Consider the following 23,782-nt stretch of genomic DNA (forward strand, 5'->3'; position numbering starts at 1 on the left):
TGCTGTTTTAAAAATAATTCTCACTAGTTGTGGTTATTTTACTAGGGAGCATATCTAGAGCGCTCATCCAGCTGCTGCTCTAAAAGTAGCAGTTTGATTTTATAAATTCACGATTTAAAAATTTTAGAGCTCTCACTTACCTACCTGTCAAAGATCTTGTTAAAGGCAGAGTTATTAGATCCCCTGATTAATTTTGGTGTCAATATCACAGACATGAGATTTTCCTCTTAATTCATAGGAACCTGGAAATGCCGATTTTTGCTGAAGTCAGTTTGAAATGAGCTAACCCATGCAGATGAAAGCGTCGTAACCGATACAACAAAGTACAGAATAGACTTGATATGAGTCATGTGCCATTACTGCAATCACAGCAGTAGGTGCTGTGTGAAGGTAGACAGCGGAGGTGTTACAGAGATACAAATTATAGTTCTTAAAGACTCTCATTACTTTCTGTCTTTTGCTTGTTTGTTCGTTTGCTGTAGCAATAGCTTACTCTCTCGAACTACATCACCAAGCTCCAGGTTTCTTTTCTGGCTTCACTAGGACCAAACATTTCTCTTAAGAAGCCCTGAAGCCCTGGATCCTTTTACTGGAGAATGGTATTAGAAATCATGATAGGTGTATTTATTACCACCAGGCTCTTTGTTTATAGGCTCTTTCTTTTTTTTTTTTTTTTTTTTTTTTGTGGTTTTTTTTTTTTGCCTTTCCTAGGGCTGCTCCCGTGGCATGTGGAGGTTCCTAGGCTAGAGGTCGAATCGGATCTGTAGCCGCTAGCCTACACCACAGCCACAGCAACGCAGGATCCAAGCCGCGTCTGCAACCTACACCACAGCTCACGGCAACACCGGATCCTTAACCCACTGAGTAAGGCCAGGGATCGAACCCACCACCTCATGGTTCCTAGTCGGATACATTTCTGCTGAGCCATGACGGGAACTCCTATAGGCTCTTTCAATTGGCAGAGCAAGGATATGTGTGTGTGTCTGTGTGAGTGCAGGCACGCATGCACACGTGTGCCTGTGTGTGAAGGTGTGTGCGCATGTGTCTGTGGCCTTTCTTTAAAAATTTATTTTCTGCCTATACTGCAAATTATCAAACTTCAGTTCATATTACCTCCTGATACAGAGACAAATGATACCATTAAAATCATCCTCCAAATGGAATTTTCCTTGTGTATCCTATTTTGTTCTCTCTTATCAACCATGAAAAATTTATCCATAGAATCCATGCTGTTTCGAATAAATTACTTTCCTCCCCAGACCCATCCAGAAGCCAAACGTGGGAGGAACCTCTTTGTTCCACTATCCTTTTTAAAAAACATACTTCCCAGTGTTTTTTGTTTCCCCCCCAAATACTGAATGGCTAATAACCATGCTAAATATTTCTCTTTATCACGGAATCTTTGTAAAAGCACTACAGCTATGAATGGACTCACTCTTCAAGACAACAGTAATAAACAGAAAAACAAAAATCTCCTGCAAAAGAGTTGGCAAACAACATTATGACAAAAGGAAGAGTCTCTGGATCCACAGATAATAACAACAGGGATCTGGAAATAACAACAATTTTCATTCTTGTTTAGGAATAAACCATAATATTAAATAAAGGAGCCTTCACAATGACTAAGTGTATTTTTTTTTTTCAGGATAACATCCGAGCTGGAAGATGTGAGTGCCAAAATATGGAGGGGGAACAAAGATATCAGTGGCTGAGATAAACTGCTGTTACATATGGCAACAGTACTAAAAGAATCACTACTTGTGTTAGAAAGTCAGTTGGATAAGGGAAATGAAATAAAAATCCAAGTAGCACAATGACTTAAAGTTATCCCTATGTTAGGTTCCTTTTCGTTTGCCTTAAAAATTATTTTCATGTCTTCTTTTTGGGGATAAAACATTAAGTTACACAGATGTTCACAATTTTAAGGTAGGAAAACACAAATGAGTATCTCTTCCCAAATTACAATCAAAGCTGAATTAACTTTCCAGGTGTTTGCTTATGGACTATCCATATAAATCACTATAAATCAGGGTAATTTTCCCACCATATAAATGCATCTTCAGGATGCTTCTTGAACTGAATTTAAGCAGAAGAGTATTTAGAAAAACAAAACAAAACAAAACAAAAAACCCCCTCAGAATTGCTTGATGAAATGATTCCATTCTTGGCTTTTAAAATTCCAGTGGAAAGGTTTGCTAATGTAGATGACACCTTATCAATTATGATGGCCTCCTTTTCAGATTCCAATTTGTTGGGCTTCAATGAGTGCCTCTAAAGTGAAATCAGTGGTTTCATGAGAGTCATTAATATTTGCATTTAATGACTTCTCTTTAAATATCAAATTGAATTTTTCCAAATGACTTTCAATTAGAAGTTCAATGACTCTGCTTGTAAAATTCCAGGGCCTTTGGGAGGACAATTGGTTCCTAAACTAACAAAATGCAACAACTCCAAGTTGTCCCTGAGATGTCCAATGACCTTGGACCCTCAGCTTATTCAAAGGGGATAAGGCTGGGAACTGAGGGAAACAATCCTTAAAATCATGAACATAGGGTTTACCTTTAAAGCTAGTAGTTGCCATGTCTTTCCTGTCTTTGACATTGATAAGCACTGGCATGTGTGTTAAACGTGGCTTCAACCGGGGACAAATGAGAACTGACTCAAGACCTCCATAACATATCAGATATCTTACATGAATTACAACTTACTGTCACAACCTCAGTTTGATTTACATTTAATTATTATTTTATAGATAAGGAAACTCACACAAGTCACCTGATGACTCACAGAACGGTCCCAATACTCCTTCACTTTCTACGATATGCAAGTGATAGGTTAACCCACTGAGGAGTTTTATTCCACAGTTTTAGCAAATAGACAGCACTTTCACGGCTTCCCACTAATAGGTATTTTCTTACTCGTCACCAGTACTTTTTCTCTTTTCTGGCTTAGAATGAAATAATCATATCTAAGGCAAACAGAGGAGGTAAAGATGATTACATTAATAACACAAAGGGGACAAAACTACTAGAATTTCACCTTTAATTTTTTATGTATTTTGTTTGAAAATCCTATTTTATGGAGACACAAAATTCAGACTTTACTACAACAGTACCATGGCACTGCTAAGCTATTGCTTTTTAGCAAAAGAAAAAAAAAAGATAATAACCAATTTTTTAAAATCATTGATACTTTCATAAGGTCCTTTATTTTCATCTTTATTTTGTTAAACTGTTACGAATTTACATGTGTCAATTAGTTTAAGGACTAGAATTAGAACTGGCTTCATCTGCTTGTGAATGATAAACATCCACGTATGATGAGAAAGGTTTCCTCTGTATCTGGACTGAAATGGTGTTGCTATTACCTAATAACTGGATCTCTCTTGTAAGGACACCGCTAACAACTTCCTGATAAACAGCATCATGGTTGAGGAGACTTAACATCCCTGCCCTTGGCAAAATTATAGCAAAGAGGAGTAAAATTATAGAGAACAGGAGTGAGGAGAAGTTTATCAGGGTGATTTAAGGCAGGACAGCGTGGCACAATAAATGATCACTTGACATCTGGTTACTGACAAGGGATAAAGAAGAGACTTGATATTAAGGAGAAGGGCAGAGGGAGAGGTTCCCTCAGGGAATCCAGCTGAGAGAAATACCCTCCCATCCCTACCCCCCCCCCCCCCACACAAGGACTACCATAAAAGATTCCTGAGATTTTTTTTTTAACCCTAGAAGAAAGCTGGAGGCAATTTTCAAAACCCTCAGTCAATTTTAAAATTCCCAGGCCCAGGTGAAAGATTGATTCTTAAGATTAAGATTTTACTTCTAATTCTAAACACACAAGTGACTCAGCAAAATGTCAGGGATGGGAAAGGCACTTGATAAAACCAGCCCCTTTTGGTGCTACCTCCATTTCTGAAATGTTCTTTACGTACACATGGTCAAATTTTCCTTCTTACCAGTTTTTGAGGGTGTCACAATTTTAATAGTCCACATACATAGAGTTAGATAAACAGCATTAAAAATGGGAACCCTGGAGTTCCCATTGTGGCTCAGGGGGTAAAGAACCCAACACATGTCTGTGAGGATGCAGGTTCAAACTTCATTCAGTGAGTTAAGGATCCAGTGTCGCTGCCTGTAGGTCACAGATGTGGCTCAGATCCTTTGCTGCTGTGACTGTGGTGTAGGCTGGCAGCTGCAGCTCCGATTCAACCCCTAGCCTGGGAACTTCCATATGCCGCAGGTGCAGCTGCAAAAAGAAAAAAAAGGGGGGAACTTTATCAACTGCATACAGGTTTTCCTGAAAGAATATCTTCATAAAGCATCCTTTTTAGACACCTCTGTTGAATCAACATACCGACGCCACTGGTAGGAGCATAACTTTTGGAATTCAGCTGTTGGGATCGCAATTTACCTTCCATCATTTGGACAAATCACCCCTGGTTTCCAAAGTAAATGCTAAATGCAGTGGTAATTCTCTAAGTCTATGGAATTTTAAAGATCTGGTCTCAAATATGGCTCCATCATCTAATAATTCAATGACCATGACAGGGGCTTCACTTCTTTGGTTAAAATGTCCTCACGTGTAAAATGATGATTATGGGTAACCTATGTCATGGAATTGTGAAAATGGCTGCATATGTTAATGTACTGAAGGCATTTAGTATTGTGCCTGACAAGCAGTTAGGGGTTAAAACGGGCAGTGATTACTAAGATCAATATCTATCCCAGGCAGAAAGATATCTTTCCTGCCTACTTACAAATGCTTATATGAAATTAGTTAACTCATTGCTGGGAGAGTTCCTTGATCTTTGGCACTCATGCTACTTTCTATGATAAACAAAACAAAACAAAATGAGCAAGCAAAAAACTCCAAAATGCTGCAGCCCTGAAATTCTCATATCTTCTGCTTTTGTTCACCCTCTCTTTTTCTACACTGAGAACCAAGAGGAAGTTGAGAAATTCTAGGCATGGCTTGGATGCCGGTGATACACAGAGGTCATGACATCTCTGTTTTTTAATCTTGTCATTTTCCTCTTCGTGAATAGAGACTCCATCCTTGATGTCTACTTGGTTGCTCTCAGTAATTTCATTCTCTCTCTTCCTGTCCTCATCAAACCCTGTTCTCAGAGCACCTCTCTATGCCACCTTGAAGTAACACCTGATAAAACCACAAATGTTGGATTTCTCAAAGACACGGGCATTCAAACTAGGATAAAAATCTTAAACCTAAGAAAAGAAAGTCAGCATAATTCAACAAAGAGAATTCAGCCATGTAGTTGCAGGTGTGTGTGTGTGTGTAGGGGGGGAAACCAGGACTTTCTAGTAATCCCTAAAGATCATTCCTGTGGCTAGCACATAGCCTGTCCAAAAGAGTAGGCAAATAGGATCAAAAGAGCATAATAGCAAGAGTATAAAATGGCCAAGTGACTTTATAACCTTGTCTCATTTTTTTCTTCCAGTCTCCATTTACTTTCTATGCTATCTGGGTCCTGGATTTGAATCCTATTTATTAACTACTAAACATTAAGCAGATCAAACAAATCGCCTCATCCTCAGTTTCCCCACCAATGAAAGGTTTATTTCTATTGGTTTTTTTGGTGGTGGGGGAAATTACTTAACATACATGAAAGCCCTTCTCAAAAGCTAGCCAAGTAATTATTAAGACGATGCCGTTCCCATTCCCATCTGACTCGGGCTAACTACATATTTTAGACATCCCCCTTTCTACTTCTTAAAAGTTAGACTCCTGGCCTTGCAATGCTAATAAAAAACTAAGAAAGATCTTTGTAAAGGCAGTGTGTAAAAATAACTTCAGACTCCGAAAGTCATACTCACCATTTTTCACAACTGGATGTAATACCTTCCTGGAAAATAGGTTGCTGTGAAAAGTTTCATCTGGCTCTTTTTTCTCCCTCATTTATGTTACAATATTTTCAGTAATTCAAATAAAATTTTTTTTTTCTTTGCTCTTGTGCAAGAAATGTTGAAGGTCTTGTGGCCCTAGCATAGGGAGACAGCTACTAGAAATGAAAAGGAGCTTCTCCAGTTGGAAGTTTATGGAGGTAGAGATTCTCCTGCATTTAATTTCCTCTGGAAGGAAAGCCCTTTGTCACAGTGTTTTCACAGGTCTTTTGCTGCAGATGTACCACTTTAGTTTAGGCCTGACTTAATAAGGGAAGAATAAGCAGATTCATGAATTATCCTCAGTGTATGTATTTAATCAAGGGAATGACTGTGTTCTTGACTTTGTATTAGATTTTGCCTTTTAAAGAACATTTAATATTGCATTTTACTCAAAGGAGACAATTTTGAATGGAAATGGCTTTGATCAAGGCATTAATGGGATAATCAAGTTTAAACTAGAATCAAGTTTAATGGAATTTCCTATTCCTTCTTTTCCTGTCATAAATCATAATTACCCATTTGTTATTCAAACATATCCAGTTTGTTCTATTCAGGTCTGGCGTAAGACTATAAGCCAGGCATACAGTACTGTGGGGGACCTTAAATTATCCAGCCATGCTCCTTATTTAGCAGATGAAGGAAATGGTGCTCAAAAAACCCGAGAAGTGAAGGGCTTTGTCCAAGGTTGCACCAATGCCTGTTGTTACAAAACCACACAGGAATGCCTCATCGTTCCCATTTGAGTATCTCCCATGACTTCTCCCCCTTTCAACCTCTCTTTTCGGCTATTATCTGGTATTCATTAGCTCTCAAGATGTGCAGAAGCTTTCAGGTGGTTCATAACACTCAACACTCTCCTTCTTTGGTCTATATCAGGAGCGATCTGTCTCTTGTTTTCTTGACGTATTATTTCATTGTAAGGATTTAACGACTGGTGATGGATTGGCATGTGATCATGGTGTCCAGATAATACGGTCCAACGTTTTAACTTTTAGGACTGAGGGCCCATAGATGCCCCCAACTGACTTAAAATATTAGCTCTCAGAGGGAGTCCTGCAGGTGACACTCTCAAACACCATCTTCTATTTTTCTGTTTCTTCCAGCTACATGTACAGTTCTCTGCATTTGCTGTAAGCTACAAAGAGATTCTGTACCTACTCCATTTTCAATGTTTGATAAAAATGCATGAACTTATTTATCAATGATTTTTAAAATTTCTTAATCAGCAAAGCATAATCAAACCCTAAAAAAGCAATCAAGCACCAAATTGATTAAAATGGATTCCACTTAGGTTCCAAGCACTGAGGAGGGGTATTCAATCACCATGTTTTCCTCTATGGTTTAACTTTTAAAATTCTTTTTCAGAAGAAGTCCATGAGAGAAATGGTTCTAGTCAGGGGAAGAAAGATTAATCATTCTTCTGATAAAAGCAGGAGGAATAAGCTCTTGTTCATAAATACTGAGAAAGATAAAAGAAGTAACGCCTTTAGGGAAACTTTTACCAATGCAAAGTCCAAGTCAATACAAGGCATGCACTTGTATTCAGGATAAATAATAGCCAGTGGAGGCAATACAATTGTTTTGAACATGTTACTTTGTGTAATAGCAGAGAAAGAGTTTTATACAGCAGGGGCTTTCATCCCTGCTGGCCTGTGGTAAGGCACCCCTGCCTCTAGAGTCAATAGAAGCCTTGTGGGGAGTTGAACCTTCACCCCCATCTGGCAGTAATAAGATACCCATTTATCTGCCTGCTGGTGTGGAGCCAGAGGTCCACTGAAGAATCATGATTTTCACCATTTCCCAGAAGGAATGAGGTCATCACATTGTGGTGCTGGGGGAAGATCACCTAGATTGCTAGAAATTCCACTCCCTCTTAGCTGTAAGAAAGAACCCCTCCCTCAGCTTCAGTGGAAGCCAAGAAGGAATCTCATCTTCTATCTCCACCAGGCAGTAAAGAGGGGTGCCCTCTTCCCCTGCCGAAGATGTGTGAGAGAAAACCAGCTAAAGGGGATGGTTTAAATAAAATATAGTGTCTCATAATAGAACACAAAAATGCCCAGATTACCATCCAAAATCATGACCAATAGCAAGAAACAGAAAGATCTCAAACAGTATGAGAAAAAGGCAATTGATATCATCACTAAGATGACAGAGATGCTGGAATTTATTTGAAAAAATCTGAAAGCATCCATGATAAAAAAAAAAAAAAAAAGTTCTACAAGTACCTGTGAAAATAACTGAAGGAAATGAAAAAAAATGGAGGAAAAATTCAGAAGAAATAGAAAATCTCAGTAAAGAGTAGAAGGTATCAAAGAGAGCCCAATGAAGAGAACAGCTGGAAATGAAAAGTTGAGTAGGGCACAGCAGCAGAACAGAGGAGGCAGAGGAAAGAACCAGTCAACCATAAGACTAAACAGCAGAAACTGATCTGAGCAACAGAGAGAAATAGACCAAAAAAGAAAAAAAAAAAAAATTAGCTGCACCTTAGGGATTTATGGGACTATACCAAATGATCTAATATTTGTAAACTTAAAGTGTTTCAATTTGTAAACTAAAACCACAATATGGTATCACTGACACCAATCAGAAGGGCTAGAATGAAAAATTACATCACCAAATGCTGGAGTGGATGCAATGAAACAGAATCATTTAGACATTTCTGGTAGGAATGCAAAGAGTAAAACCATTTTGTAAAATAGTTCGGCAGGTTCTTCAAAAACTGAACATGCAACCCCCATACCATCCAGCAATTGCAGTGCTGGGCCCTTATCTCAGAGAAATGAAGAATTATGTTCTAATAAAAACCTGCATACAACTGCTGAATTAAACTGGTACATCCGAGTTTTGGATTACTACTCAAAAATAAAAGAGAATAAACTTCTAACACATGGAACAACCTGAATGAATCATCAGAGAATTACGCTGAGTGGAAAAGTCAGTTCCAAAAGTTTACATTCTGAATAAGTCTATTTATACACAATTTTGAAAGAACAAATCTACAAAAATGAAGAACAGATTAGTGGCTGCCAGGAATTAAGAAGGGGGATGTGACTATATAAAGGGAACATGTCAAGTCCTTTGGTGATGGAAATTTTCTGTATCTTGATCATCAGCGTCAATGCTCTGGTTGTGATATTGCACCATAGTTTTGTGAGGTGTTATCATTGGCAGAAACTGGGTAATGTTTACATATGATCCCTCTCTATACTATTTATTACAACTGCATGCGACTCTACAATTGCCTAAAAAATAATTTTAAAAACTCCATGATACACACACACACACACTTAATAAAGTTTCGAATACCTAGAAGAGAAAATTGGGTATTCTGTATACTTCCTTCTGAGAAAAATCAAGACAATATGAACAAACAGTTTCAGATAGGTTGTGTATTTTCCTCTGAAAACTTGAACATAAGAACTTATTGACCTGCCTGTGTCAATCAGTAATTTAATAGGCCATAGACTACAGGCCTCTGAACCCTACCTACTCATTTCTACGTATTACTCAAACTAAAATTATTAGCATTTCTATCATATATGTGAAGGAACTAAAATTATATGTTCAAGATTGAGCAGCCATTTCCAAAGCATGGTCTGAAGACCCCTTGGAAGTCCCTGAGACTATTTCAGGAATGCATCAAATCAGAACTATTTTCATAAACACTATTTGCCTTCTTCACAGTGCCAACTTTTGAACTGATGGTAGGTCAAAGTTCTGGCACTTTAGCAAGAATCAAGACAAGAGGTGCTAAAGTGTACTAATAGTCATTATATTCTTCCCTGCCATGCACTTGCAGTAATAAAAATGCCAGTTATACTTAAAAATGCCCTTAATGAAGTAATAAAAATTATTGATTTTATTAAATTTCAACCCTTGAGTAGATGTTATTTTTAATATTTCACTTGGTGAAATGGAAAGGGAGCATAAATCACTTCTGATGCATATTTAATATGATGGTTGTCTCTAATACAGGCGCTTCTGAGATTCTTTGAATTTTGAGTTGATGGAGCTGCTTTTTTAATGAAACACTATTTCACTTTAAGAAAAACTGACACACAAACTATGGTTATTCACACTTGGGTACTTGGCAGATATTTTCTTGAAAATAAACAAGAAAGTCTGTCATTTCAGGAAACTAAATGCCAATATTTGCTGCCAGTGATAAAATTTGCAATGTCAAGTAAAATTAGAATTTTGGAACACTTGAATCTGCTACCATAAACTTGGCAACTTTCTAATACTTAAACATTTCCTGTTGAGACTGGTGGTAATATTAACAAATTTGATTTTAATATCACAGAACAAAATGTGTCAATATTTAGAAGATCTGTGTAGCTTAGTGAACAAATATTTTACAATTGAGTGATGACAAAATTAAGTAGTAGTACAAGAACATTCAAAGTGTAAGAGAGACCAATGGATTTTCAAATAACAGAGTATGAAAAGTTAATCGATTTTACATTGCAACTAATCGCTAAGAAACTATGGCCTGTCTAGTTTTAGTGTGGTATCAAACAACAATAGCCACAATTATCTAAAAAAGCTATTAAAATTAGCTTCTCTTTTCTAGCTATATATCTGCATGAAGCTAAATTTTTATCTACTTTAAAGAGAACAATATGTTGCAACAGATTGAACCGCAATAGCCAACACAAGAATCCAGTCACTTTCAATTAGACCAGAGAGCAGGAAAACTTGGAAAAATACCTAAAGCAAAGAGCACTTTTACCAATTTTTTTGAAAAATACAGATATTTTTCATAAAATAGGTCCTTAATGTTCACATGTAATAGATTTGTCATTGTAGTTTTTAAATATTGTAAAAATTTATTAGTTTTCATTTTTAACATGGAATTATCATAAATATAACTGACATTCAAAAAAATCTTTGGGGTCTTCTACTATTTTTATGAGTGAAAAAGCTCCTATGATTAAGAATTTCAATACCACTGTGCTGGCTCATTGTTATATGTGGATAAAACCCTTTGGAACACAGGCCTCCCTATCATTCCTTTCAAACATGATAATCTTTCAATTAAGCCATTTCAGTTAAGCTACGGGCAATACAGCTATGTTCAATTCACACTTGGGGGCAGTTCTGAATATACAGGTTTCCAAAGCTGTACAAAAATTGAAGAGTGAGTAAAGTTTTTTTTTTCTTTTTTCTCGGTTCTACTTCCAGGTTGCATAGGCTGTAATTTACCTTCTATTTCTTTGCTGGGATTTTCTATTTTTTAACTTGTTTCAAGAGGATTCATGATTGTTTGTTGAAACACCTTAAACCTCTCGTTAGATAATGCCAACATTTGATTCATTTCTGTGACGGCATCTGCTGACTGTCTTGAACATTCATGTTGTGATTTTCTTGTTTCTTCATAGAGTGAATAATTTTTTTTACTGAATACTGAACTTTTTTTTTTTTTTCTGCTATGGTTAGGAAACATTCCAACTGGACTCCAACTGGAATATTTTATTTAAGCAGGAAGTCACCCAGTTTAGGTTTATCATGAAAGTAACTAGCCTGATTTTGTGAGCTACGGTTTCAATGAGAGTTAAAATTTCTGAGCCTTTGAGGTATTACTTTGGTTTGATTTATCTGGTATTGCTGGATCTCCTACTGTTTTTTTGTTAGTGCTCCTTAAGGGGGCAGGGAGTCTGCTGTTTCTTTACAAGGTGTAGATGAAGAGGTTTCTCAGACCAGGTATTGTTATTGTAATGTTTTTCCTAATGGTGCTTCTAAATGTTGAGGCTTGAGTTTTGATTTTTTAAGAGCAGAACTTGGATCTAGATAAAGTGCATATCTGGATTTGAGATAGCTCCTTAAAGCAGGACTTCAAGGTACTGTTCGTCTGTAAAGACATTTCAGAGAAACTTTGCTCATAGTTTCATAGAATTCTACCCAGTATTAAAGACTCAGTTGAGTTGCCTCTAAGTACTGGGTGGAAAAATATTTTTGAGAAAAAACTGATACACACAAGCCAGTATCACATATGAATATTAGGTCTACATTTATATTACTTAAGGGGAGTTTTAACTTCAAGCTGAGAAGAAGTTATACAAACAGATTTAGCTCTTGTAGAATCCCTGAAGCCCTACAAAATAATTTAAAATGCTTCTCTAAGAACATATTCACAAGCCAGGGCTCACTTATGTTTTATAGGAAAAAAGTTAAAATTATAGTCATGAATCAAAACACATATTGAATTAGAAAATCAATGACCATAAAGAACTGCCAGCAGATGCTATACAAAGGAAATTTGACACCCTACAATGAAATAAAATAGAGCAATCTAAAAGAGATTACACAATTACTATATTTATAATGATTAAAGAGATCAAATTGGAAGAGAAACCATGACAAATGGAAAGGATATTAGGAAAGTAAAGGTATCATTTGAGGAATTACAGATATTGTAATACTTGTTAAAAAAATTCTTCCATCTAGGTGGCACATGTCTGGAATTCTACTCTTCCAAAAGAAAGTAATGTCACAAAAAGAGGCTGTGGAATAATGAAGGTAAGTGTAGGCTTGCCTCTAAATTTAAGTGTCTAGTTATTGATTATAGCAGCCCCTATTTTAAAAAGTAACGAAAATTATTTTTAAAGCTTTAAATTAGAAGAATCACAAATGAGAAAAAGGAAACATTTGTGTTGCCTCTACCTTAAGAAGCTTTTCACTTTAAATGATGTCAAATGACCTATGAGATTGATTAAATTGAAAGTTTAATGCAGTGTCTCTATATTTTGTGCCATATTTTATGATTTATAATTTCAGTTCTCAATTTATCTTGACCATTACATGTGCCAGAAAAAAACAACACAATTTGCACAATTGTGAGGATGCTGTAATGTTTCTGTCTTAGAAATTGGAACCATATCACTCAAAGCTAGGTGAAGTTTTTTTCTACAAAGACTGTACAAGCAAAACTCACCTATCACCAGAGAATAAGTCAACATGATTTCGGAATGGCTTAATTTCCTAAAGAAGGTATCCTCTGATGTAATCTAAAGTAAAAGCTACATTGTTAAATGTATGTATTTAATCATATGAACTTTATGCTATTATTTTCTTCAGGCTGTTACACAAATAACATTTATAGGTTATTATGAAGGATTACACAAAAGAAGCATGTATTTCTTCATTAACATGTGATTTTTTCTTGTATATTATATTGAAAAGTACTCAAAATTTCCAGCGCTCCATTGTCTCCATCTCTAATCAGGTGACATATATTATTAGGTCCTGAATGTCTTGCAAGGGCCCTAACTGGAAGTTCTTCCATTTAGTGTATGCTTTTTATCAGCATTAATCTCACAGGTAACTATGAAACAGTTGAAGATTTTATTTGAAGCACTGCATTTTACTTGTCCTATCCACTTTTTGCTTACTTTCTCTTCAAACATCCTCATCTTTCTAAAGACATGCTCTGATATTAGCTCTATCTTCCCCAGACATTGGTCAGGCTCAATAATCATGTCTCCTCCCTCTCAGCAAACCTTTCATTCCTATGTGTCCTTGTGTCAGTGGGCATTACCATTGGGCAATATAGATTTTCTTCTGATAACCAAATGAATATCAGAAACCCCTCCCTTAATATTAACTGTAATCTTGATGTCCAATGAGTCAGAAATTATATGGTGAAGAGCTAATTAATATGCACTGTGCTAGCGTTCTAAAGTAGTTGGCATTTAGTTACTACCATCAGTGAGAAATATATACATGATAAAAAATAAAAATAAAACAGGAACAGCAAAGCTAGTGCACTGGAATGTAACACATTCCATCAGCCTGTGAACAATGCCTGCTCAGCACTTTTATTTGCAGAATCTTCACAATAATTGACCCAACTATTGATCAAAATGATTAAGAACCAAAGCCTGTACCTTTCTTCAGGGGTAATTGCTTCAGTTTCCCATTTCCAATTCCAGCTCTGATATTATCCTCTGAGGGATTCCCATAAGAGGCCTTTAAGAGATTTGTTGAATGGATTAATGGCCCCATACCTTCTTTCACAGTGGGTGGTAAATCCTTTCTTGTATAAGATGCTTTCTACTAATGTGTAAACAGGCTAATGTGTTATTTTTTCCAGGTAGCAAAATACCCAAATCCAGTTAAAAGGCAGGGGTTTTATTCTGTTTAGAAGACCATTTAAGAAGGGAGCCTATTTTGTGACTATAAGACCCTGGAAGCAGCTGATAAGCAAATCTTGTGTCACCTTTGCCAGAATTGGGATTTATAATCACAGTGACTTTCTTCCGTTGCTTCTCAGGAAGACAGATTACCAGTGCCATGTGGGTGGTTTCCATTAGGCCAATGAAATTTTTTTTTCAAAGACATTCTGTCCCTGTTGAATGAGGATGTATAGTTTGCCTATTAAGGAACTTTGGTTAGCTCCCTGGGGGGGTGTCACAACCACAGACTTCACCGTAAAAGGGCAAAAATTTAAGATCAAGAATGCATATAAAGTTCAAATTCTGACAAAATACTGCAGAGATTCTTCATGATATATAGAGATCAGCACATTTGTTTTTAGATGCAATTATCAAGTAAATGGTAATGCAAGAGACTGGGATTGCCAAAAAAAAAAGTGAAAAGCTGACTCTGATTGGCCATCTGAAGGCAGATAAAGCAGGATAAGCAGTAAAGTTTGTTCACTTGATCTTTGGTCTTTATAAAGTAATTTTATTTATGGCCTTGCCTAAAGTGATCATTCTTATCCTAAGCAGCTGAGAAACCAAATCTAAGCTAGAAAGCACTTTACAAAGTCCTTGTGTTTCCTAAGTCAAAGGTCCTTGAACAGCAAGGTAACTAATTCTCTGCCCATATACTCTGGCTTCAATAAGATCTAGCAGTGAATCTTTAGGCAATCTCCAGTCTATTGATTATACATATAGATTTTAATTATATTTTAAATCTTATATGTGCTTGTGAAAAACTTTGTTTCATTGGAAAATAACATTATTTGGTGGAGGGTGGAATAGCGCTAGCTCTTATTTTTCTGGAGGAAATAGATAAAGGCTTTCTCAAAGAATTTAAGCTAGAATATTGATAGTTTGTTCTCTAAAATTTTATATATATATATATATATTTTTTTTTTTTTTTTTTTGTCTTTTTGCTTTTTCTAGGTCTGCTCCCGTGGCATACGGAGGTTACAAGGCTAGGGGTCAAATCTGAGCTGTAGCCACCAGCCTATGCCAGAGCCACAGCAACGCAGGATCCAAGCCGCATCTGCAACCTACACCACAGCTCACAGCAACGCCGGGTCCTTAACCCACTGAGCAAGGCTAGGGATCAAACCCGCAACCTCATGGTTCCTAGTCGGATTCGTTAACCACTGCACCATGACAGGAACTCCCTAGATATATTTTATCTTTAATGATTTCCTTCTACTTTGAGTGTGTACATGCACAAAAATTTCTTGGTGGGTACTAGTTATTTCTGTTTTAAAAAATAATGAAAGTACTTCAGATGTTCTCTTAGTGAAAATAATCAGTAATGACTGGTTATTCAATCAGAAAATTTAGCTAGTATGTATAAATACATGTGTGTGTGTGTGTGTGTGTGTGTGTGTGTGTGTGTATCCTTTACTTTGCATAGTTCTGATATACACAAATTTCAGTTACCACAGTTTAAATACCAATTTTCCAATAAAAAGTTTCAAATTTCAATTACCATGATATATTAACTATGAGAAATGGCATACAGTACAAACTTTGCTACTGGGTCTTCAATCTACAGATCTCTAAATAAACAACAGTTGTGCATTATGATCAATGACTAATCATATCACTTCTGTCAAAGTCTCCAGTGATTTGTCACTGCACATCCGTTATTCAGTTTACACACAAACGGCACAGTGTAGTTGTGCTGTTTCCTCACCTCCTAGTAACAGATGCATGTGACATTCTAAAATATGAATAATCAAAAGATATAACTGACCAACAAAGATAAAGTGCAGCAAAGAAACAAAAGTGATGGCACTGGAAGTGACATTCAGTTCAAACATAAATTATATACAGTTATATACAGGTACAGAAGAAATGGTTTTAATATATATACATGTATATATATATATACATATATGAAATTACTGACCAAGGAATAACTTCTGCCATTCTAGAGACTCTTAGATATGTAGCCAAAGGAACTTCATCAAAGAAAACTTGACATAAATGAGATCTTTTATAAGGAAAGGTACCCGCAAAAACCTTAACATTAAAAGAACTCTCAGAAATATTTCATGACATTAAAAGCAGAAAGGACAGGAGTTCCCATTATGGCATAGCAGAAATGAACTCCGCTAGTATCCATGAGAATACAGGGTCGATCCCTGGCCTCGCTCATTGGGTCAAGGATCTGGCGTTGCTGTGATCTGTGGTGTAGGTCATAGATGAGGCTCGGATCCTGCATTGCTATGCCTGTGGTGTAGGCTGGCAGCTGCAGCTTTGATTGGACCCCTAGCCTGGGAACTTCCATATGCTAAAGGTGCAGCCCTAAAAAAAGGAGCAAAAAAAAAAAAAAAAAAAAAGCAGAAAGGATAATATATTGGAAGCTGATCCAATTTCAGGAAAAAAACACTTTCTTATACCTGCTCTCATTCCTGCTCTGTATATATTTATTTTTTCTGAAAATTTGTGAGTGGTAATTGCATATAGCATGTCACCTTGCCCCCTAAACATCTGAATATGTGTTTTCTAAGAGCAAGAACATTTTCTCACATAATGATAATGCAGCTATCAAGTTCAGGAAATTTAACATGGACATAATAATATTATCTCATCTATAGTCCTTATTCCAATTTGCCAGTTGATCAAATGATATTTTCTGAAGTGATTTTATTTTTCTTGGTGCAAAGTCTAATCCAGAATTATGCCTTGTGTGTAACTGCTGTATGTCTTTCTTTAATTTTCGTTTACATAGACCAGTTCCTCTGCTTTTCCTTGATGAGGCCAGATCAGTTCTTTTGCAGACTTTTCTCCAGTTGGGATTTGTCTGAAATTTCTTATTTTCAGGTTATGCATTTTTTTTTTTTGAGAGGAATCCTATATAAATTATGTTATACCCTTCTGTGCTCATGACATCTGGTTGCTTATGATGATGTTTTATCCCATTACTTCTTATGTGGGGCTGTATGTTCTTTGTAAACTTGCTATTCTTCCTTTGCAATTAGTAAGCAGTTTAGTGGGAAGGTTCTGTGGGACTGTGGAGGTCTACTCTTCTTCACCAGGGTTTCACCCACAAAATTTAGTTTTCTTTTATAGTTGTCTTGCCAACACCAAAATGGAGTCCATTAAAAAAAACAAACAAGGAGTTCCCGTCGTGGCGCAGTGGTTAACGAATCCGACTAGGAACCATGAGGTTTCGGGTTCAATCCTTGCCCTTGCTCAGTGGGTTAAGGATCCGGTGTTGCTGTGAGCTGTGGTGTAGGTCGCAGACACCCTCAGATCCCATGTTGCTGTGGCTTTGGCGTAGGCTGGTGGCTACAGCTCTGATTAGACCCCTAGCCTGGGAACCTCCGTATGCCGAGGGAAGTGACCCTGGAAAAGGCAAAAAGACAAAACAAAACAAAACAAAAAAACTGTCTACATTATGATTTTGCAAAGAATTCAACTGATTTTTAAAACAAACGACTCTATTTTTACAATTATGTTATTAAAATAAGAAGCACCTCTGCCCTAAACAAGAAATATGGAATATACCACTGCTTCTTGACAAATATATAACTCAAACTTGGGAGAAGTGGAAGGGAAAACAAAGTAGACACTTAGCGTTGAACATTCAGTGCATTGTAGATATTATTCAGCAGGTTTTACAGAGAAAATGGGGAGTATTGGTCAATCCCACAAATTGATTAGAGATCAATCAGTATAGCTTCTGTCTTTAACAAAAAATTTTCCTCTGAATACAACTTTGGCTTAATTGTGTTGGCTTTATTAAATAATACTTTTTACGGGCCAGAATCTCATTAATGATGAAGTATGGAGCTCAATCAAGTATCTCCAGTAAAACAAATTTAACTGTTTAAGGTTTAACCGGTTTCAACTGGTGAAACTTAAAGGCAATGAAAATTGTCCTTAGGGGATACAAAAATGGAGATGCATTACTTCAAGTTAATCTAACAAATTTCTATAAGAATGGAGAAAGTGTGTAGTATTTGAGTTTAATCCACTCTACCTACCTATACCAACTACTCCTCCATCTACATGTTATAGAAGCTCTACTGAGCCATGTGCAGCCAAGAAGACAAAGGCTCACTCTCTCCATCACCTCCATTCAGAGATTGAGATTTCATACCAAGAGGGAGAGGTTTCTGGTGTACCTTGTTATCGCCTCAAGTCCTATGTTGCAGAAATTCTAAGTAGGTGCAATTAAGAGATCTGGGTCTCTGTTCTACCCAGGTCCTACTTCCTGGGCAAGAATTCTTCCCAAAGTGCGAAAGGCCAAGAATACTAGAGTCCCAGTGGCTTGTGCTCCAGTTCACTTGTAGATCAGAAGTTCTGCACTAGGAAGTGCAGTCAAGGAAAAGAGGAACTTCCCCCCTGGTCTTTGTCCCCACTCAGTGAGTGAGAGTGTCACTTCCAGAAAAGTGGGTCCCTATCCACAGTTAAGGTGCAATGGATGAAGGGTTCTGCTCAGTAGGAAAGGCAGGCCATAAAAAGAGCATTGCAGCCTTGCCTGAGAGACTGTTTTGAATTTAAAAGCACAGAATTCCATGCTTAGGGATGTCATTGAAAACAGTATAGATTTTGGTGGCAAGAAATTAAGAGGAGCTTGGTAGCTTTATGGTACAATGAAAACAGCACAGCAGCCAGAAGTTTGACAGAGAGACAAGAAGACACCTTGGATCAAAATCAACTGTAGAGGTTGAGAAGGCTGTGCCATGCGCTAGGCTGCACTCACCAGGAGAAATCAGACAAGGATGTGAGCCAATTTTAAACCATTTCCCAAGCCTCGCACAGGCCCATCAACATGGGGAAGTTTTACTGACATGGGGGCTGAAACGTAATCTCAGACCCAACACTGACTGATCAGTAAGGTACTCTGAATCAGGAACAATTCTTAGAAGCCAAACTTTAAAATGAATTTACACTTCCCCCTGGCAGTCTGGCAGACAGTACATGGCCAAGACTGTGCCCTCTCAGGAGCAAAAAAAAAAAAAAAAAAAAAAAAAAAAAAAAAAAAAAAAATAGGCATCCTCCAAGCTGCTCTTTCCTGGCTGAACCTGCTACCAAAAAATCCATAAATACCATAAACTGTGGTAGCAGCTTCCAAGTCACACAACCATCCAATAGTAAAAGGTAAAAAACAAAATGGTTCTGAGGGATTGGGTACCACATTTGACAGAGAGGTGACTTATACAGACCTAGGAGTGACTGCGAGGTGGCCAGGATAAAGGACAAAAGCCATGGTGGACACATTTGTGCAGGTACATCTGATGCTGCACACTATGGGGAAGTGTTTGCTGAAGTTGTTCAGTCTATTCACCAAACAAACACATGACCAGGAAATCGGCAGCAACAACAATCCCCAGAAAAGGAGGGAACATCCTGAGACCTGCTATAATATATATCTGAAATATCTAGTTATCAGCAAAACCTTACAAAACATGTAAAAAAATAAAAGTAAAAAAGAAAGAAAAGAAACAGGTTAGGACAACGACGACGACAAAAAAACCACTTTTGAAAGGGCACAGATGGTGAACTTAGCAGAAAAACCGCTTTTGAAAACCGCTTTTGAAAGGGCACAGATGGTGAACTTAGCAGAAAAAACTCCAAGGCAGCCATTATAATTATGCTCAAAGAGGTAAGAAAAACATGCTTGGAGAATTAAAGGAAGATATGTCAATATCTCACCAATTAGAGAATACCAATACAGAAATTTCTAAAAATAATTTAAAAGAACCAATAGAAATGTATCCAAGGAACACAAGCTTGATTTCACATCTGAAAGTGGATTACTATCGTATGAATGATCATCTCAACAGACTTAATATTTAACAAAATTTACCATCTTTTCATGATAGGAACACTGGGCAAACTAGGAATAGCAGACTTCCTCAACTTGATAAAGGGCATCTATGAAAATTCCAGTTAACATCAAAAGGCCAAATACATGATCCATGTCTTCCACACAATTTACCCACATTCTCCAACCTGTGCCTTTTCTTGACATACCATTGGAGTATGATTAATTTTCCATTTCATTGTGAACAAGCTTCCTTAGACCCAAGAGCGTCACAGTTATTTTGTTTCTGTTAATAACTCTTAATTTGGTTGAAATACACTTCTAAAAGTACCCATTTCCTGACTCCTTTTATTTGGAGTTAAAGTATGAGACTTAAAACTTCCTTAGAGTATGGATAGACCTGGATTCACTATTTTGAGTTTCCTTTCATTTCACACACATTAAAAAGTAGGGAGAACTCCATCACTGTGCCCTTTGGTAGTTACTTCTCCCATTAAGGACTGATTTTTTTTTTTTTTTTTGGTCTCCTTTTGTTTAGATGTTTAATTTGGATGGGATGCAAAGGGAAGAAGTTTAGATAAGAATGTGGTAAGCAGTGGTAGTTTTGAAGAAAAGATTTTATGTTTGTCCATGTAACTAATATACTTGCTTGAGGCATTGGGAAACAACATCAGCTAATCAACATGACTCCCATCAGGACCTTGTGGTTAGTGTGGAAGGAGGAGGGACAAAGGAATGTTAGAAGCTCCATCCAACATCTGCGAAGAGTGAGGATTTTAGGAGACACTGATAGAGGGAGAGAGACTGGCTGTAAGCAGTTTACTACAATCCTTATTACAATACCCTAGACATGACCCAAGAGAAAGGGGCAGAGGCCAGGGATACTTAGGAGGTAGAATCGTCAGGACCTGATGACCATTTGTATTGGAGCAATTTAAGGAGAAAACAAGAGGGAGGAATATGAAATAATTTTTTTTGGCCATGCCTGCAGCATGCAGAAGTTCTGGGGCCAGGGATCGAACCCACGCCACAGCAGTGACAACGATGGATCCTTAACCCGCTGCCCCACCAAGGAACTCCAGAAATAATTCTTAATGCTCTGCTTGGACAACTGGATGGACAGTAGAGAAGACTGGAGAAGAGCAGGCTTGTAGCCTTAGAGGGCATTTAAGACATCTTAGAAGAGCTTTAATTTAACTTGATTGAATGTTTTGTTGCAAGTCAGAAATGTGTACTATACATTAAGGATAAGTACAATTTTTAATTGAATTAAATGACTGTTCCTGGCCCCTGAGGCAAGAGGAAACCACAAAGCCTGTCTTCTGCCTTCAGCAATTTTTGGTGCCCAAAGCTTAAAACCAAGGGACAAAGGGCTGTCCATAATTGAAGTGAGGAGATCCTGACCTCTGTGACCCTAATATTGCAACAGTAAAGGAAATGATTCAAAAGTTCTTTTTCGAAATGTTGATTTCAAAAAAGAGCTAATAAAGATGGATTAAATTGTCCCTACATGTTCTATGCAACAGTCATCCATAACCCCAGAATTCTCCCTAATTGTGTATGTGGAAGACAGTCAGTGCTATTTTTACCCACTGAAGCATTCCCCCCCTCCCCATTGTGATTCATCCTGTGCTCCCCTTGGAGCAAATATAATCTGAGATTGAAATAGCCCCATTGGGAATGCTCACACTAAGCATGAGCTGTTTTTTGATACAGACTATCTGTTATAACTTAAGTAGAGTAATGGTTTTATGATCGTCACAGGCTTAAGGAGTCAGAGGATTTAGGTGGAAGGACAAGTCACACCGGTAAAGTCTTGTGATTCAATAAGGCTGGATGGAGACTCCAGGAGGAGGTTCTTGTATAGGCCTACTTCAGCCAGACAAAACATTCATTCCTTGTGGACTGAATGTGCCACATGGATTCTAAGATGCTCTTTGTCCTCTCCATACTCACCTAAATCATATTATAAAGACTCCAACTTAAGCACAATTTGTTCTGTGAGATGTATCTCTCTTTTTTTTTTTTTTTTGTCCCTGGCAGAGTGATATCTCTTTACCCTCAACTCAAAGAACATTTATTATTTGCCTCTGCTGTATGGTCCTTGACAAAGGCTGCCTTGTATTGATATTACCCCCCCTTTTTTTTTTTTTTTAATGTGTCATGTCTGTTCCTTTGGTTTCCTTAATGTGAGTTTATGCGTCAGTAGAACCTCAGCATCTCAGTTGCTTTTTAAGGCACCTTAGCCATGGCAGGTGCTTAATACTTTTTTGTAGATGTTTACCACAACAGCATAGATAACATTTCATTTGACTACAAACGCTTTTCTTTTGCTTTATTGCTAATGATGCCTAGGCTCTGAAAAAAAGAAAAAAGAAAGAAGAAATCTGGTGGAATTCTGAACAATTGAAAGATACTGTTTATAGGTATTTTTCATGTCTACGCCTTCCATTAGACAGTGAACTCATTAAGGGCGAGGGAAGATTCTCACTCATTGGATTTGCTCTTACAAAGGAAACGTTTATAATTTGCATGGTCCCTGCTTTCCTGCAGTTTACCATCTGGTGGGGAGGGGGCGCAGATGACACCACCACCATTGAAAGAAAAAACACAAGCATTTCGGCAGTTGCTTTTGTAAACAAACAACACAATACCAGTTATAACTTCTAAGAGTGAGGGAGTAAATGAAAGAGAAAGCAATACAGGGGAGATGCAGTGGACATATACAGGGAGGTCTCTCTGTAGAGGTAGTATTTAATTTAAAAACGGGTGAATAAGGAGTGCAGTGAAAACAATGAGGGGAATCATGTGTGAGAAATGAGAGCAAAGACAAGCTGACATCAGATTGAGAGGGAGAGATGATGTTAGAAAACTATGCTTTTGGAGTTCCCGTCGTGGCGCAGTGGTTAACGAATCCGACTAGAAACCAGGAGGTTGCGGGTTCGATCCCTGGCCTTGTTCAGTGGGTGAAGGATCCGGCGTTGCCGTGAGCTGTGGTGTAGGTTGCAGACTCGGCTCGGATCCCACGTTGCTGTGGCTCTGGTGTAGGTTGGCAGCTACAGCTCGAATTAGACCCCTAGCCTGGGAACCTCCACATGCTGCCGAAGCGGCCCAAGAAATCAAAAGAAAACTTTACTTTTACTGGCATTAGAGGTCAATGTACTTAAATATATTTTTTAAAAGACAGTGGAATTAAATTATTCACAAATATGGTAAATAAGCAGTTAGCAGCACTGGTTGGTTGGTTGTGTTTTTAGTGGGGGAGGGAGTGAGTGGTGATTTTTTTTTAAGTAACTCTTTTTAGAACCGTTTTAGGTTCACAGGGAAAGGAGAGGAAGGAAGAGAGATTTGCTACAATCTGTCCCCACTTGCGCAGGCTCTCCCCCTCCCTCCCTTAGCATCCCTCAGGAGAGTGGGACATTGACAATCATTATGTGCCAAAGTCAAAAGTTTACCTTAGGATCCACGCTTGGTGTTGTACATTCTATGGGTTTGGATACATGTATGTATGACACAGGTCTACCACCATAATATCACACAGCGTGTTTTTGTCACCAGCCGAGACTATTCACAATTCTTGAGAAATAGAAAGAGAATCTATAATGAAGTCTAATAAAGGTAATAAAGTCTAACCTTTTTTTTTTTCTTTTTCTCTGTGCTCAGTCTAGTTTCACAGGGCACCGCGGGCAGGGGCCTTGCCTTAGGCACTTTGGACCGGAGTTCCTGGTTGGAAATGGCTGCGCCAACACCTACGCTCAGCTGCTCGCTGGGCGGAGCAGGAGCGCTGTGCACATGCTTGGGTCCAAGGTGGCAGAGCTGGGCGGTGTGCAGAGTTGCCGCGCCGGGTCTGGGGCGTGAGCAGCCCAGGTGCACAGGTCTCGCGAGAACTCTTCCCCCCCCCCCGC

At 37.8% G+C, this 23,782-nt stretch overlaps 1 long non-coding RNA gene across 2 annotated transcripts in view; it reads right to left on the bottom strand.

The window, feature by feature from the left end:
* The window catches only part of LOC146401575 (uncharacterized), a 76,439-nt gene extending 52,713 nt beyond the window's left edge, over nucleotides 1–23,726 (bottom strand). The window contains exon 1 of one of the 2 annotated variants that reach the window (XR_014810254.1): nucleotides 23,511–23,726. This is a non-coding gene — a long non-coding RNA (uncharacterized LOC146401575). The remainder of the gene's footprint in view (nucleotides 1–23,510) is intronic. The other variant, XR_014810253.1, reaches the window with a different exon arrangement.
* Between the last annotated feature and the right edge of the window lie 56 nt (nucleotides 23,727–23,782).

This window comes from Sus scrofa, chromosome 7 (assembly GCF_054392235.1).
Source record: "Sus scrofa isolate SSC_HxYL_T2T_F1_AM1 chromosome 7, Sscrofa_HxYL_maternal_Yorkshire_Landrace_v2.0, whole genome shotgun sequence".
Taxonomy (NCBI): domain Eukaryota; kingdom Metazoa; phylum Chordata; class Mammalia; order Artiodactyla; family Suidae; genus Sus; species Sus scrofa.